Below are 15,581 nucleotides of genomic sequence, written 5' to 3' on the forward strand. Positions count from 1 at the left end.
ATGAGTCACTTTCAGTTATGTATTCAGAAGAGCAGCACTGCTTCTCCAATCCCCATCTCATTACCCACAAAAGAACTCGCCCACAAAGGCACTGATCCTGAGACCTGTGTGGAAAGTGTAAATTGCTTCCCAGGTGGTCACTTGCATGAGTGAGAGAGAAGCTTGGATAGTTACATATTTCATAATAGGTCTAAAGAAAAACAAAGAAAAGAAAGCTCTATGGAGGGGATAAATACTTGATTTCCAATAGCCAAATCAAGCCATCCTCACTTTAGAATCTAGGGAAGGACAGAAATTGGTGGCTATCTTCACATTTAAACAGCATAACACAAAATCTACAACTCCCCAATGCTCTCTTTATAAGGCGCCTGTTGGCCTTGCTTTTGGAACAGTCTATTTTGGAAACACTTCGATGAACTCCTGAAGAAATCAACACCACTACTCATGATAATTAATTGACTTCATCATTCATAACTATAAATATGTTGGAAACAAATCTCTTGAAAGAAAGGATCAAAATGAGAATATAGAATAGTAGATATGTGCAAAAGGAAGTAGGCAATAATTAAAAGCAAAATAATAGCTGGCATCTTTAGAATGTTTGAGGGGACGTTTCTTTTCAAATAAGAACAGGCTGCTATGAAGACAGAACATTCAGAAAGCAAGGGAGTTACTAGGAAATAAAAACTTCAAGAAAATCTCAATAGAAGAATGCACTTACTAGACAACCTGAAGCTTTGTATTGAAAATGTTCCTTAAGTGCTGGTCGGACTGAATTTAAAAGCATATGCTAAGAGATGGAAAAATAGAAGTAAGGGTCAGACTTCTTATTAGGTAGCTGCTGGATAAGAACCAGCATTTTAAATCTTAAAAAAAGGTGGCTGGGCGCAGTGGCTCACGCCTGTAATCCCAGCACTCTGGGAGGCTGAGGCGGGCAGATCACAAAGTCAGGAGATCGAGATCATCCTGGGTAACACGGTGAAAATATAAAAAATTAGCTGGGCGTGGTGGTGGGCGCCTGTAGTCCCAGCTACTGAGGAGGCTGAGGCAGGAGAATGGCATGAACCCAGGAGGTGGAGGTTGCAGTGACCCGAGATCGTGCCACTGCACTCCAGCCTGGGCGACAGAGCAAGACTCCATCTCAAAAAAAAAAAAAAAAAAAAAAAAAGTTTCTCCAAACCCTAACATAATGACTTCTGCTTATATTTATTGGCCAGAAGGACATCACACCCCTTTCTGCAAGGAAGCTGTGGGGGAGATTTTGTTTCTCTATTCTGAGACATCGAATAACCACTAGGTAACCTGCAGCCTTTCCATACATAGTATACAATAAAATTAGAGGAAAATAAAGTTCTGGACAGTTCTCACTAACAACATTAGTTGCACCTGGGAAAACACTGGGTTGTTAGGGTTCGAGAGCTGAAAGGGGATAGGAAAGGTCAAGACATCAAGAAAAAGTACTTTGACATTTTATGCTGTATTTTTGTTGAAAAACTTTGCAACAAGAAGAGATTTTTGCATTGCTTACATAAAGTAAATAAAAACTTATTTGTATTGTGTAAAATGTGAAGGCTATAGAAAAATCAAAAGTAGTAACTAAAATCATGCAAAATTCCATTGCATTTTCACAGGTGATTTTGTGTATAATTTTCACATTTTATATAAATACCACACAAACAGATAACATACATGTTGAATTTTATTCATAGTAAACACAGGAATGACACGTGTTTTTGAAAGAATATTATAGACACAGGTTCTTCCCAGCAGATAGTGTTCACCACTTGATAGTCTTTCCAATTAAAAACCCATAAACCCAATTTTCGATGAGTTTTAAGGATGTAGAAATACATTATTTAAGTCCCTTGAAATAAAAATCATCCTTATGTTACTATAAGTGGTTTTGCTTTGGGGAGATACTTGTTTGATAACTCCATCTGTAATGCCTCAATTGTGTAAATAGATAAATAATTTTTGTTCATAATTTAATAATTTGTGACAACAATAAATATTTAAAAAATCAAAATCTCATGCTATCAAAATTTCTTACCCAGTAAAAAGAAGTGTGTTAATGTTTAATATTATAATATCAGCTGCACAGAATATATAAAAGAGATTTTTTTAACTTAGATTGTCATAAACAATTGTGGTAACCTTAACATAAACTATTAATCCCAACACTAGGGTATTTTTCTCTAGTTTGGATTGTACCCATTGGACCCAGTATAAAGGGTGTGACTAATGCATAGTGAAGTATAAAGTCTCTGTCACCTGTTTCTTTCTACTTCCTTCCCTCCTACTCTTGTTCTTTTAAGACAATGGTTAAATATTTATTTCTAAATATTTCTCTATCTCTTAAACTAGCTTTATAGGCTTCTAACTTCATTTGAATAAGAGACATAAAATAAGACATGAGAATTGGAAAGATGCACTAAAACTGTATTATGTTTCCCTCTAACTTCCCACCCGTCCTCATCATCCAACCAAATCCCTAACACAAAAGAAAACGAGTGCAGGGACTCAGCCCAGGAATTGTCTCTCTACTGTTAGCCTGAGAGGGGAGGATGAATTTAAATCCAAGGGAATTTGTGAAGACCACGTATCTGGGTAATTTTGGCTCTGGCCACGTGTAGAAGAATGAACCTCTAGGATATGGTTAATAAGGAATAATTGTGAGTAAGAACTGTCTGATCAGTACTCGGCAAAGTAGCACAGACTAGGCAGTTGCTACACCATGGATTGATGTGTTAATTAATGTTAAGTTAGTGATATATTGTAACTTTTTTATTTTTCAGGTAGGAGGTATGTGTCCATATGTGTCTGGGTCTGTGAACTGTTTATTCAGGGGAGACGTAGGAAATTAAGCCATTTCTTTCTCTGTAGTCACACTAAAAAAAAAAAAAAAGACCCTGGCAATGCAATATACTAGGAAAATATTTACTTTATATTTGTTTATCACAGAAAACTTTAAATTTGCATAGAATTTCCCTAAATTTAACCACAAATATTTTATTTCATAGAACTGGAATTAATTGGTACAAATGGAAACAGTAAAGAAAATGACCCTTTACTTTTATTTCTGACTATCAATATTGTTTCCATTCTAGATTTTAATAATTGGATTATTGTTCTGTGGGATGCAATGTTCCTGCAAGAATGTTTTCAAGTGTTTTTATTTAAAAAATTAGAACTGGTTTAAGAACTAAATGATGCATAAAATTCTTGATAAGAAATGGAAAACATTTCTAAATTTATTGATAAATTATGTTTTTACCAGTGTTCAACATTTTGAAGAAGAATCTGAGGAATAAAATTATTACCTCTATTATTCATTGATTATTGTCTCATTCATGTTTTAAAAATACACTTAATAATCTCATGATTAAGAAAAATATTGCCAAAAATGAATTCACTTTTTATCTTTCAAGCTTGGACAGTGTCTTCAAAATCTACTGTGAATATTCATTTAATGCTTTTTATCTCATAGGCGAGAAAATGACATACTTTGCCAATACTATGTTTTTAACATGAGTGCAGTTATATCAATATTATTATAATTAATGATTACATCATGCTTTAGGAGGAAAGTACAGAGAAGGTTGGTATTAACATGCACGGTACACCATTGTGATATCAATACTCATTTTACTGTTCAGATTTTTTTTAAGCTAATAGCTGTCAAAAATACCCATTATAGGCTAGTCTATAATTTGTAGAAGTCAAGTAATACATTTTTTCTGAAGGTATAATGGATGCTCCATGGAGCAATTATTTTAGAAAGACAACTTCATCTCAGCTGTCTTGTGCCAGCAGAACTATTTAAGAGCCTGAGATGCATAATTCAACATGGAAGCGCTGTCAGAGTTGAGAATACCTTTAAATTATAAAAACTTAGCACCACGAGTCAGTTATAATTATAATGGAAATGTAGTTTTCTGTCATTTTATCATGACAAACATCTCTCAAGAAGCAATTTTGTGTGTTAAAATATTTTGGCAAAGTGACTTTTGATTCCAAAGGGATACAGATTATCTGGTTTTATACCTGATTTTTTTTTTTTTCACAAATTGAGTTTAACAGCTTGCACTGCTTAAGATGGCAAACATCGGAATATTATTAAAAATCCCATTGGAAAATCTTGCAGAGAGACCACAGGCTACAGTAACTCACAAAGGCAGGTCAGGTTATGCATAAAAATATATTATTTTAATAGCAAAATATGACAGGCAGTTCTTCATCTGACATTCAATTATTTTACATGGCAAATTTCTGAATATAAAAATGGTTGCCATTGTAGACACAGTCTCTTTTCCAAGCAAATATTTCCATGATTAAAAATTAAAGTAAAGGGTAATAGTTCAAGATCTTCCTGGATTCTTAGGTTCTTTGCCTTTGATGGCTTCCCAAAACTTTCTGCTCTCCAGATGGTAGCTCTTGTCTTCCTCCTCTTCTACAAAGCTTTTATTATTATGAAAGATCAAAAGTAAAAGAAAATTGTTTTAAGAAAATGAGCTGAAGAATAAAAGCACAGTAGCATATATCATAAATTTCAAGTACTCTTGTAAATTCCAATAGACGGAATATTTAAATGAGTTCAGATTCCACAGTTCTTTCCTACCAATTTTGAATTAAAGGACTTAACAGAACACTCAATTTTGCATACTGCCATCAAAAATAATTCCCTAAGACAATGAGTATATTTGTTAACTTTATGTAAGTTTTCTTTTCATGTCAGCCATGGTAGTAAACTAATATTCTTTTTTCCAAATAATTGGAATGAACTTTGGGTTCTTAATTTATTTCTAAAAATGAGTAGACTGATTCAAATATTTTTGTTTCCCCAGTCCACTTATTGACTTCCTATTATGTGCATCATTTTCTCCTTTTTGTAAATAATAAAAATAATTTTCAATTATTCAAAATATTTAATTGTCCATTTTTAATAAAACCAAGCCAAGCCAAAACTATATTCAATTAAAGCAGACTAAGAAGAATGTGCTGCAAATCAAACTTGATTATACTTTCAGTTCAACAAATGCTTGTTGGGTGCAAAATATGTCTGAGGTATGTTCTAGACACTGGGGATATATCAATAAAAAGGGAAGAAAAAAATATTTTCATCACGCGGTTTATATTACTGCTGTCAAAAAAGAGAGAAAATCCAGCAAGCTAAACACAAACTTCAGAGGTAATATATTTAATTGATGTTATTTTATTATAAGCCTTCAATAGTTTCTTAAAATGAAGAGATAATTCAATAAGACCAAGGGCAGTCATATTAATATTCTTATTTTAAGAAGTATAGGAAAATAATTATCCTCACACATATAAAATCCCTAAAAACAAGGACAAACTCATATCTGAAAAAAAGAGAGCAAGAAAGGAAGAGAGAAAGCATACTTATTTATGCTAGTTGGTTTAACTTTTTTTATACCATTTTATCTACATAGTAACATTGAGAAATGCTGTCCTCATTCTAAGGAAAAAACTGAGAATCAAAGAATTAACTTTTCCAACAAATTGTAAGATTTTTAAGAGTAATTAAACCTATATATTTCTAATTCTTCAACTTCTACCAAATTAGTTTTAAAATTTTTCACAGATTAAACAACCTGAAATGATATTTAGAGATGCATTAATTCATTTCTCTGCCTCTGGAGACAATCTATTGTTACTAACTTAAAAAAATGCGTTTTCCAAGAAAATGTTTTATCAACTATTTTATATTATTTTTCGTTACACATGGAACACAATCTTTTCTATTCTGCATTAATTTTTTACTTAAGCACATATACACTACACACACATGCACATTGCTTAAAAAACATGCTAACAAGGATTTAAGCTAATATTGGAATGCCAAATTTTTCCCCTGGTCCTTATTTTGCCTATTGTAATTCAAGATGATATAATACTTGCAATCAGTCGCTGACTTTTTTCATATACAGATATTAAAAAAGCTATAAATACTGCATTCTTCTTGTTCATAATAGTACAATCTTATAGACATTGTAATGCACTGATTTTTAAATGATTACCAGAATTAAGTGTATTTTGCTGAAAAATTGAATCTAGTTACGGTATTATTTTATAGTATCACAGATGTAATCATTATCTAGAAAATAAGAAATAATGCATTACAGTAATGCACTACACATATGATTACTTTTAGTATAATGCAGTATAATGCTTAAATTAATTCCAAGCAACTTCCTAATTTTATTTCAGTACTAGATTGCAAGACACAGGGAAGAAGAATATAAAACATAGCCAATATTTTATTTGATTCATTTTGACTGAATCATGAACTGCTGTAACACATGAAGATTCTGAAAATGTTAATTGCTTTAGAAGTGAATTTAATAATTTGTCTTTATTCATCATTGTGAATAAATGAATGGAATTCAGAACTGACATAGAAACACACAAAGTTCTATTTGTACAGTACCGGGGTGGAAGAACATTTTCAAGAAGGAATACGGAGGAGAGAGAAAAAAAATGGAAAGAGGGCCAAAGAGAGGGAAATAGATAAAAAAGAAAGAAGGTGTCAAGTTAATTTGCAGGGTGGTATGAGCTTATTTGTGTGTTCAGCAAATTGGAAAACTAAATAGGCAAAGCTCCCAGCTTAACTTTGAGATTTACCTTTTTTTGTATTCTTCTTTAATATAACAGTTCAAATGAGGACTTAAAATTAATGCTATAAATACAGACTTTTAATACAGTGTTGTATTGTTTGGAATATCACATTAGGTTTTTCTAATGAGTCAACAAAATTCCTACATTGCCCCCTAATTGTCTAAAATTGAGAAATTTAATAATAATTAATAATAAATATATGCATTTTAATAGAGGAAAAGTTAGTTGTACAACTTTTATGATGCCAAGCTTTGTATTCAGCACAAACTGCAAGGCAGAGTGTTCATGGCGTGGGATCCTATAGATAGTAATCTTTCTTTTGAAGACACAGAGACATTTTGAAGCTGACTCACATTCTCATCAACTGAGGGAACAGTGTGTCAAGATTTCAATCTGGGCATAGGATCCTGCTGAATATTACTAATATATCTTTCTCTCTTTTTTCCTTTCTCTTCATCCAACTCTACTTCTGCCTTTCCATTTCTCCGTCCCTTGATTTCTATCCCATTTTTTTCTCTGCCTCTCAAATCATTAAAATATAATTTAACTATTAATTCAGTAGAATTAAGTATTCACATTTACTATCCAATGTCTGAAGCCATTAAACTTACAGATAAACAATATTTTATTCTGCTTTACTTGTGCAATTTATCTTAATATTGTTTAGGTGGTTAAATTGACCTTAAACCACATTTAACCCCAGTTTATCAAGTATTGTGATGCCATATCATGTAAGTTTTAAGATGTCAAATGACAAAAGTATCAAAGACATATTGTAGATAAGAGAGTGGTATTAAATCACAGAAAATTCAAAGATGGTTGAAACACTTTGAATAGCAGACTATTTCAGATGACCTCTTAAGTAAAGCACTGCCTTCCTATGACCTGATCATTATGCTCCACCATATACTTGTTTAATTAATCTAGGCACTTTCAAAGTTTACTTCTTCACAAGAATGCTTTTGAATTTTTTGAAACTCTGGAATAATATGTATTCAAGTAGAAAGTTTAAAAAACACATAAGGTACAAAGGCAAACACCCCCAAATCACTTGATATCTCACTATACTCCCCCAAAATGACGAGCACCATTCTACTAGATTTTTCCATGCATATATTATGTGTGGCTGTGGGCTAACATACTTTTTTACACATCTAAGAGGTTTTCAAATAAGAATTTTGCAATGTGTACAGAGAAATCATGAAAATGAAATAATGCCTGTTCAAAATCAGCATTTGGATGAATGGTAAGAGACAGAAACAACATTTTATTATTGAGTGGCAAACAGTAACAGAAATTATTTCTCAAACCAAGTTCAAAGTATAGTAAACAAATAGGATGTAATGGTGGGGGAAAGGAAGTGGAGGCTGAATAGTACAGAGAAGGTTGTAACTGATAGAAACCTTGGACACTTAGTTTACTATTATTATTTTTGTTTGTTTTGATTGGTGTCTGATTAAAAGACAGCATGTTATAGATAAAGTGGACTTGGTGACTATTCCTTTATATCCAGCTTTCTTTATATCCCAGAAATGATGTTTAGGATTTTCTCTCCCTCTTGACTCCACTTTCTTTGCTTCTCTCCATATACATATACTTCTTAAGTCCACATAACTTTTTAATATAAACTGTAACAAAAATTACAAGTATCTAAACTCTCTTGTGACTCAAGGACTGGCAAAATAGTTTTGTGGGCTAAGTTGAGGGAGCAGACCTATCTAAAGAGAACCTTATGCCAATCTATTGTTCTGAAATCAGTAGTTTTAACATGAGTTTCATTTATGAGACTATGCTAAAGCCAGATCCCATTATCCCATCATAGCCAGGCTCAGCCTTTCGCTTTCTGCCTCTTTTCATGGAGGCTTTATGATCTAAAAAAATGTCTTGGTCCACTATTCGTGAATTCTATTAGCAGAGGCATTCTTGCACTTACGTCAAGTAATACTGCATATAAATGGAGGATAAAAGGATTACCAGATTATAAATCAAACAAGAGTTTCTGGCAATATAAATCTTGGTTATGTAGGCTCTTGTGTTAATGGAATTGCAGAATTCCATTGGCCAGTAAGAATTTAAATTCTGTGTTAGAGACCTCGCTAATTTCTCACAGGAGTCCCTCACTAAAATATACTGAAAAATAAAGAGGAAGGCTTGCAAGCAAATTTGTATCAGGTCTTGAAATTATTTTCTACAATAGTGCCAAAAATATTCCTGGCATTTGAAAATGTATTGTCAACATCCATGCTGTACAATTCTAAGACTTGTCTTGGAACTTATTTAGTCACTTTAATCACTCAAATAAATGCAGCCAAATTGTGTTAAATGCAAACCAGAAGTATATGTAACATTGAGATAAATGGGATATGTTAGCCAACGGATTAAAGTTCTGTAAGGTAGTATCTGGCTCAATCAAATGACTGAACCTCTATGTTCAGGTTAATCAACCAATTCAGTCAAATGACCGTGGTAAAATTTCTGTGTTTGTGGTTATGTATTTTTTTGTATACATAAATGCAAAATTAACTGTTTTTGAGAATTAACATGGTTTAAGCAGTTGTGTTTGAATAATTAATAATTGACTTTATCTCTAAATGTGAATCTAATACAGATACACATGGCAGTATTCTCTTGATTTATTAAAAGTGATATTTAATATGTGGTGGTTATATAATGGGATGGATTTTGAGATGGTGAAAACAACCTTCATATATGGTAATTGTAAAACATTCTTATTTCTTCAAAATAGTCTAGATATATTTTAAGACAATAAATATTCATTTATTAAACCTATATTTGTTGAGCATCAAGAATATAAGGAGTAAGTTAGGTGTGGGATTATGACACATAATAGGATATCATGTCTATGCAAAAAGCGAGGACATATTGTTAAGGAGACCCTTCAACAGGAAATGAAGCCACTTCCTGTCCATGGGAGAAATGATGGTCAGATATAATGTCTATATTTTTACTTTTTATCCAAATTCCCTGTAGGGTTAAACATGTGACACACCATTGTCAGTTTGCACAAGGCCAGTCCCTGATATTCTTTAATTTTATTTTCTGTAGGATATTTCCCTTTATTTGTCCTCTAATATTTAATGGTAGACAAAGTGGAGGGGTCCCATCTATGGCTAACCCAGAAGTACAATACAGCCTAGATCTGTTAGTGCATAAGAACAGTGTTGCAGATGTCAAAAATTCATCATAGGAGAAAAGTCTTGGAATACAAACTTTGCTAACTCCTTGCCTCACTACACCTCTTTAAAATTTATTTAAAGAATGTTTAAATCTGGGCAGAAAGCATTTATTACTTTGGGTCCCATGATGAGTCTTGGATATAAAATGTGTTTAAAGAATGGACAACTCCTGACATAGGGTTTTCTACATTGTCTCCAGGCCTCAAAGACCATTTCTCCAAAAGTGCATCCTGGCACTGTACCACACACTAGCAAATATTAAAAATAATATAATATGACAGTGAATGGAAAAAAGTTTTACAATAGGTTTCATAATTTAAATATTTACAAAGACTTCAGAAGCACAGACCATATTTTAATAGGCTTTAGAGGCTAGTTAACATGAACCTTCAGGAATAACAAGAACATCAGGCATTTTAGATGAGGAAAGACATCGCAAGCTGAGAAAAGGGAATAGTCAATGACATCAGGTGGGTGTCAAATTATGGCGGGCTGTAATACTGGAAGGTCCCATCATGTGGGTAGAGCAGAAAGGGACATGATGCAATTTATGATTTACAGGGCTGTCTTTGGAAACAATACGAAATGAAGAACTGAGAAACTGGACTCAGAAAGAGCAACTGGGAAATTATTGCAAAAATTCACACAAAAGATGTAGAACCTGGCAGTTAGAGTGAGAATGAAAAGGAGTTAGATTCAATAATTAGTTCAACAGAGGAACTGAGAGTGATGATTTCACTATTGCTCTGGACCATCATTTGTCTGTTAATGTAGGAAGGCAAATGGCATAGGAGTTGACTGAGGTCAATATATTGATGCTGCTGCTTATTAGATGTGTAACCTTGTACAAGTTACTTAATCTTTCTAAAGTTTCAGTTTTCTTATAAAAAATGTGAAGATAATAAACCTCATTTTCATGGAATTTTGGAACTTAGCAAGCTATAATAACTTTTATATATTTCTTTCCTGCTATAAGTATCTACACCTGGACAATGGCAGCAAGAAAAATTACAGCTGTTTTTAAAGTTAGTATGGATAATTTTACTTTATCACTTTTTCAGAGAAATCATATGTTTGTGTGTATGTGTGTGTGTGTGTACACGTGTGTGTATATATATACATATGTACATATCTATCTATATCACATTTGAAGTCGATTGGATTCTGTAAAAAATTGGAGGAGACACATCATATATAATGGTGCTAACTGGACTCTAAGTTGGGAGTTGTCAAACTTGGCTACATATTGAGCTCATCAAGAATTTGGAAAACAAAATTTCTGGGATAAAAGCTGAGCCAATGGAATTCGAGTATCTGGAAATGGAAGACAGGAGTCATTTTTTAGAGGATCACAGGTAATTCCAGCGCACAGCTTAAATTGATGACCACTGCTCAAAGTGTTTCAGGTCAGCACTTCTCAAAATTGAATGTGCATAAAAATCACCTGGGAAACCTGTTGAAATGCAGGTTCCATAAACCTGATATGGAGTCTGAGATTCTGCATTTCTGCAAGATCTCAGTGGCTGGCTTGTCACTGATGAGTAGACCAAACTTGGAGTAGAACGGATCTTGATGATTGGATCAGAGATGCTTCTGTAGACTAGAAAAGTTTCCAGGAGCTTGGGCCAAGGGTTGTTGGATTTCAACAGCTGGTAAAGCATGGAGATTCCATTCAGTCACACGGATCAAGAAGAACAGAGGGTACATGGGGGATGCACGGAGAACAACATGACTGATACACAGTCAATTTTGAGGGAGTAGTAGAGGATAAATCTGAAACATGAGGAGAGTGTGAGAATAGAGTGAGGCCTTGAAAGCCCTGGGGAGATAACCAGGCTTTTACTTGCAAATGGTGGTCTCCCTCTAATACTAAAGAAAGAGCCTGGGCAAGAGTTCAAATGCAGCACTACTCACAATAGCAAAGACTTGGAACCAACCCAAATGTCCACCAATGATAGACTGGATTAAGAAAATGTGGCATATATACACGATGGAATACTATGCAGCCATAAAAAAGGATGGGTTCATGTTCTTTGTAGGGAGATGGATGAAGCTGGAAACCATTATTCTGAGGAAACTATTCCAAGGACAGAAAACCAAACACCACACGTTCTCACTCATAGGTGGAAACTGAACAATGAGAACACTTGGACATAGGGCAGGGAACATCACAGACCGGGGCCTGTCATGGGGTGGGGGGATGGGGGAGGGATAGCATTAGAAGAAATACATAATGTAAATGACGAATTAATGGATGCAGCAAACCAACATGTCATATATATACATATGCATCAAACCTGCACATTGTGCACATGTATAATATGTGCACATAATAATATTATTAAATATATTATTATGTATATTTAATAATATTAAAGTATAATAAAAAGAAAGTATATATTTTGAAACAGTTTTAACAATTGCAATAGCAAAACATTGATTTTATATATGGTAGGCACTCTGATAAATACTTCATGCTGATTATGTGGTTTTATTCTCATGACAGTACTATGGGATATGTACTATTATCCCATTTTATTGTTCATGAAACTTAAATAGGCAGAAATCAGTATCTTGCTCAAGGTCATATGGCTGATAATGAATTCAGACCGAATTAGCTCATTCTTTCATTCTTTGTCAGTTTTTCAGAGATGGTACTATTCTGGTTTAAAAAAAATCAAGTTACCAAGTTTATAATTTTATATTCATATACTGCTAAAATGGAGTTTTAGTCCAAACTGAGTAAACTATTACAAATTTATCCAAACTCAGCTAAAAAAGCAACAATATCTTGCATGCCTTAGTCTGTGAAACCATATAATTCTCAATATGTGTATGGGTTTATCCAACATAGTTTAGAAAAGGCAATTCTGAAAAATAATATCAATTTATTGATGCTGGGATTACAATACCTACTTGTGTTGGAGCAGATAGATCATAAAGAATCCTTCCTTAAATGATCAGTACATGTATACTGTTCCAGGAATGTGAAAGACCAAAAACAGAGTAAAATTTTCTAGATAATCGGGTTCAACATATCTGTCCCCAAGGATCCAGAATCCAAAATTTTTGCAAGTACCCTATGTAAATATTATGGTATGCCATACAACTTGAGAAACACGAATGTAGTTCAATGAATTCTGGCAAATAGTGAGAATTTTAAGACATTTTTAGTAATAGTTATTTGAAAAACATGATCAAGCTAATGGGACAGTAGACATTCTTACCCTGAGAACGGAGGATGATTTTACTATGTGCCATGTATAGTGATTACTATAAAGTAACTACACAAAGTGTATCCTCTATGCCTCTGAATCTCTCTGTCAGTGGCTATCCAGCAAGAGGGTAAACACTGTCACTTTCCTGTGCTGTAACAGTCCATAGACCATTCCGGCTACATATGACAGGGAAAATAATTTAAATAAAAATGTTCCCGAAAACTGCAAAACTTGCCAGCCTAAGGTATTTTCATGAAACATTTTTTTCCTTCTATCAACCCAACTCTATCATTAAAATGCAATTTTGACGTCCAAATATAATGTATTCAAAATGTTTTCTTGCTATTCCTCACTATCCCCTAACTTTTCTTTCAGTATACTGAACCTTAATCTAAGACTATACATTAGAAAGAGCTATCTTGAAAAGCGTCAGTAACTAAAATCTGCATGTTATTAGTTTTATTCCAAGCAAATTTGTAATTGCTAGAGAAATGGGAATGAAAATGAAAGCAGTCCACAGAACACTCCCCATTTCCCAAATAAAATGTTAATATTATAAATATAAAATTGTGGAGAAACTTTCATTTATTCAAAAATGTATATCATAAGTCAAGGTGGATGATGGTCTACGAACTGAGAAGGTGTGATCTTACAATGTATTTTGATAGTTCTAGGACAAAACAATTGTCTAAAATCCTTCCACTGTGAATAGTTTATGAAGAAATTCGGTAGAGTTTATGGCCCCCAAATTTGTCTATTATTCCTAACAAAAAATGTGAAGAAAGAGCTGAAGCTGAAAATTTTTACTTGTTTAATAGCAACTGTTTTTAAAATATCTAATTATTTGAAACTTGAAAAAGGCAGAGTAGAGGAAATTGTCATTAAACTGTGAGCTATATCTTTTCTTGCAACTCACAAGGCCAAATAATGTCAGACGTTAGAAACACAAAAATGAAGATAAACGGGAAATCAGTGTCTTATAGATTCTTCTCAAGATAATAAATTTAAGACATTTCTGAAATCACATCGTAGGGTTTTTAGGAAAATATCTGACAGCTAAGATGATACTTGAAAGAGAAACTAAATGAAAAATATCTCCAGAAAACAGAGAAAGACAAATATAAATTAGTGACTCAAGGGCATCATGAACTTCTTGCCTTGTGATTTTGTTCACAATAACACTTTTTTGCTGATTAGTATAAGAAATAAATGTCAATGAGACAATATGGCAGAAGTTGATTCTGCTAGGTTGGTAAAAATGTGAAGGATATTTTTCCTTTGAAAAGTTGGCTGAGAGTTTACAAATATGGTTTCTGGACAGATTGAAAACAAATGAGCTTCAGTGTGAGACATTTCAAGGCATTTTTAATGCTTTTTTGATATATCAACAATCAGGTATTTAATGTTTAACTAGCAATTGTACTCTTTACTGGGAAACAGGGATAAAATTGAGACTTTAACTTTGCTTTATTAAAACATAAAACAATGGGAAAATCCTTGGAGTGCGATATTATATATAAAATATTTCCAACAAGGAAATTTTGGTAGGTACTTACAAATGTGTGCTATGTACTATTTGAAATAATGACAATGCATTGAGAAGACATGGCCCTAAGCAACTCGGGGAGTGGGGGCAGCTGAAGAGGAGGGCGGCATAGGAGATATTAAATCATGCTTCCCTTTGTCATTAACAATTATGTATTCGGGTTCCAAGTCAATGTTTAATATATCATCAGAGCAATGCATTATAATTCTAGTATGGCTGGCACAGCCAAAGTAACATCACTCTGATGTCATATTAGACTCTGGCAAAGAGCCACAATGAGCATGAAAGTTTAGCCATTCTGAGAAGCATTTCTAGTATTTTTTTTTTCAAATAAATGATTAACATTAAGCAAACTAAAGAAACAACACATTTGAAGAAGTGGAGGTCATTTTCCAACTGTTACTTCATAGTGTACACTGGATGCATGCCAGAGAGACAGAAGGGAAAGCCCTGTCATAAAATATGTTTCAATAAATTATTAATTTTTTCATAGGCAGGCTAAAGATTTAGAAGGAAGATGGCATTTTCTAACTAGGCCATAGGCTTATTGAGGTTAAAACTCTTTTTCTTTTGCCCAACATTGCAATATGGATGAGCCTTTGCTCTAGCTTATCGTAACTGCAGTGCCCAATCGAGATTTAAATCCTGAAAGATCAGCAATAATGGATGCAAACTGAACAGATCAATATTTAGCCTTTTGTGGACTGTAACTTTTATCTTAGCCCCAATTACTCCATGGCACAAGAGTTGATTTTTAATGTCTTGGGTGTTTGGAATCTCACTAATTTTAATTTTAATTTTAAATGTTAAATAATACATTGTGAGACACTTGTAGAAATAATTGTTAATAAAAATATTCAAAACATATGCTTAAATAGGTTCAATGTCTTTTCAGTACCATCTAATAATCATAAATTTCAATAGTGACATGTATATCATTTTTTTTTAATTAGAGGGTATCAGATTATTTTTAAATCCATGAAA

The sequence above is a fragment of the Gorilla gorilla genome, chromosome 11 (genome assembly GCF_029281585.2).
Source record: "Gorilla gorilla gorilla isolate KB3781 chromosome 11, NHGRI_mGorGor1-v2.1_pri, whole genome shotgun sequence".
Classification (NCBI taxonomy): domain Eukaryota; kingdom Metazoa; phylum Chordata; class Mammalia; order Primates; family Hominidae; genus Gorilla; species Gorilla gorilla.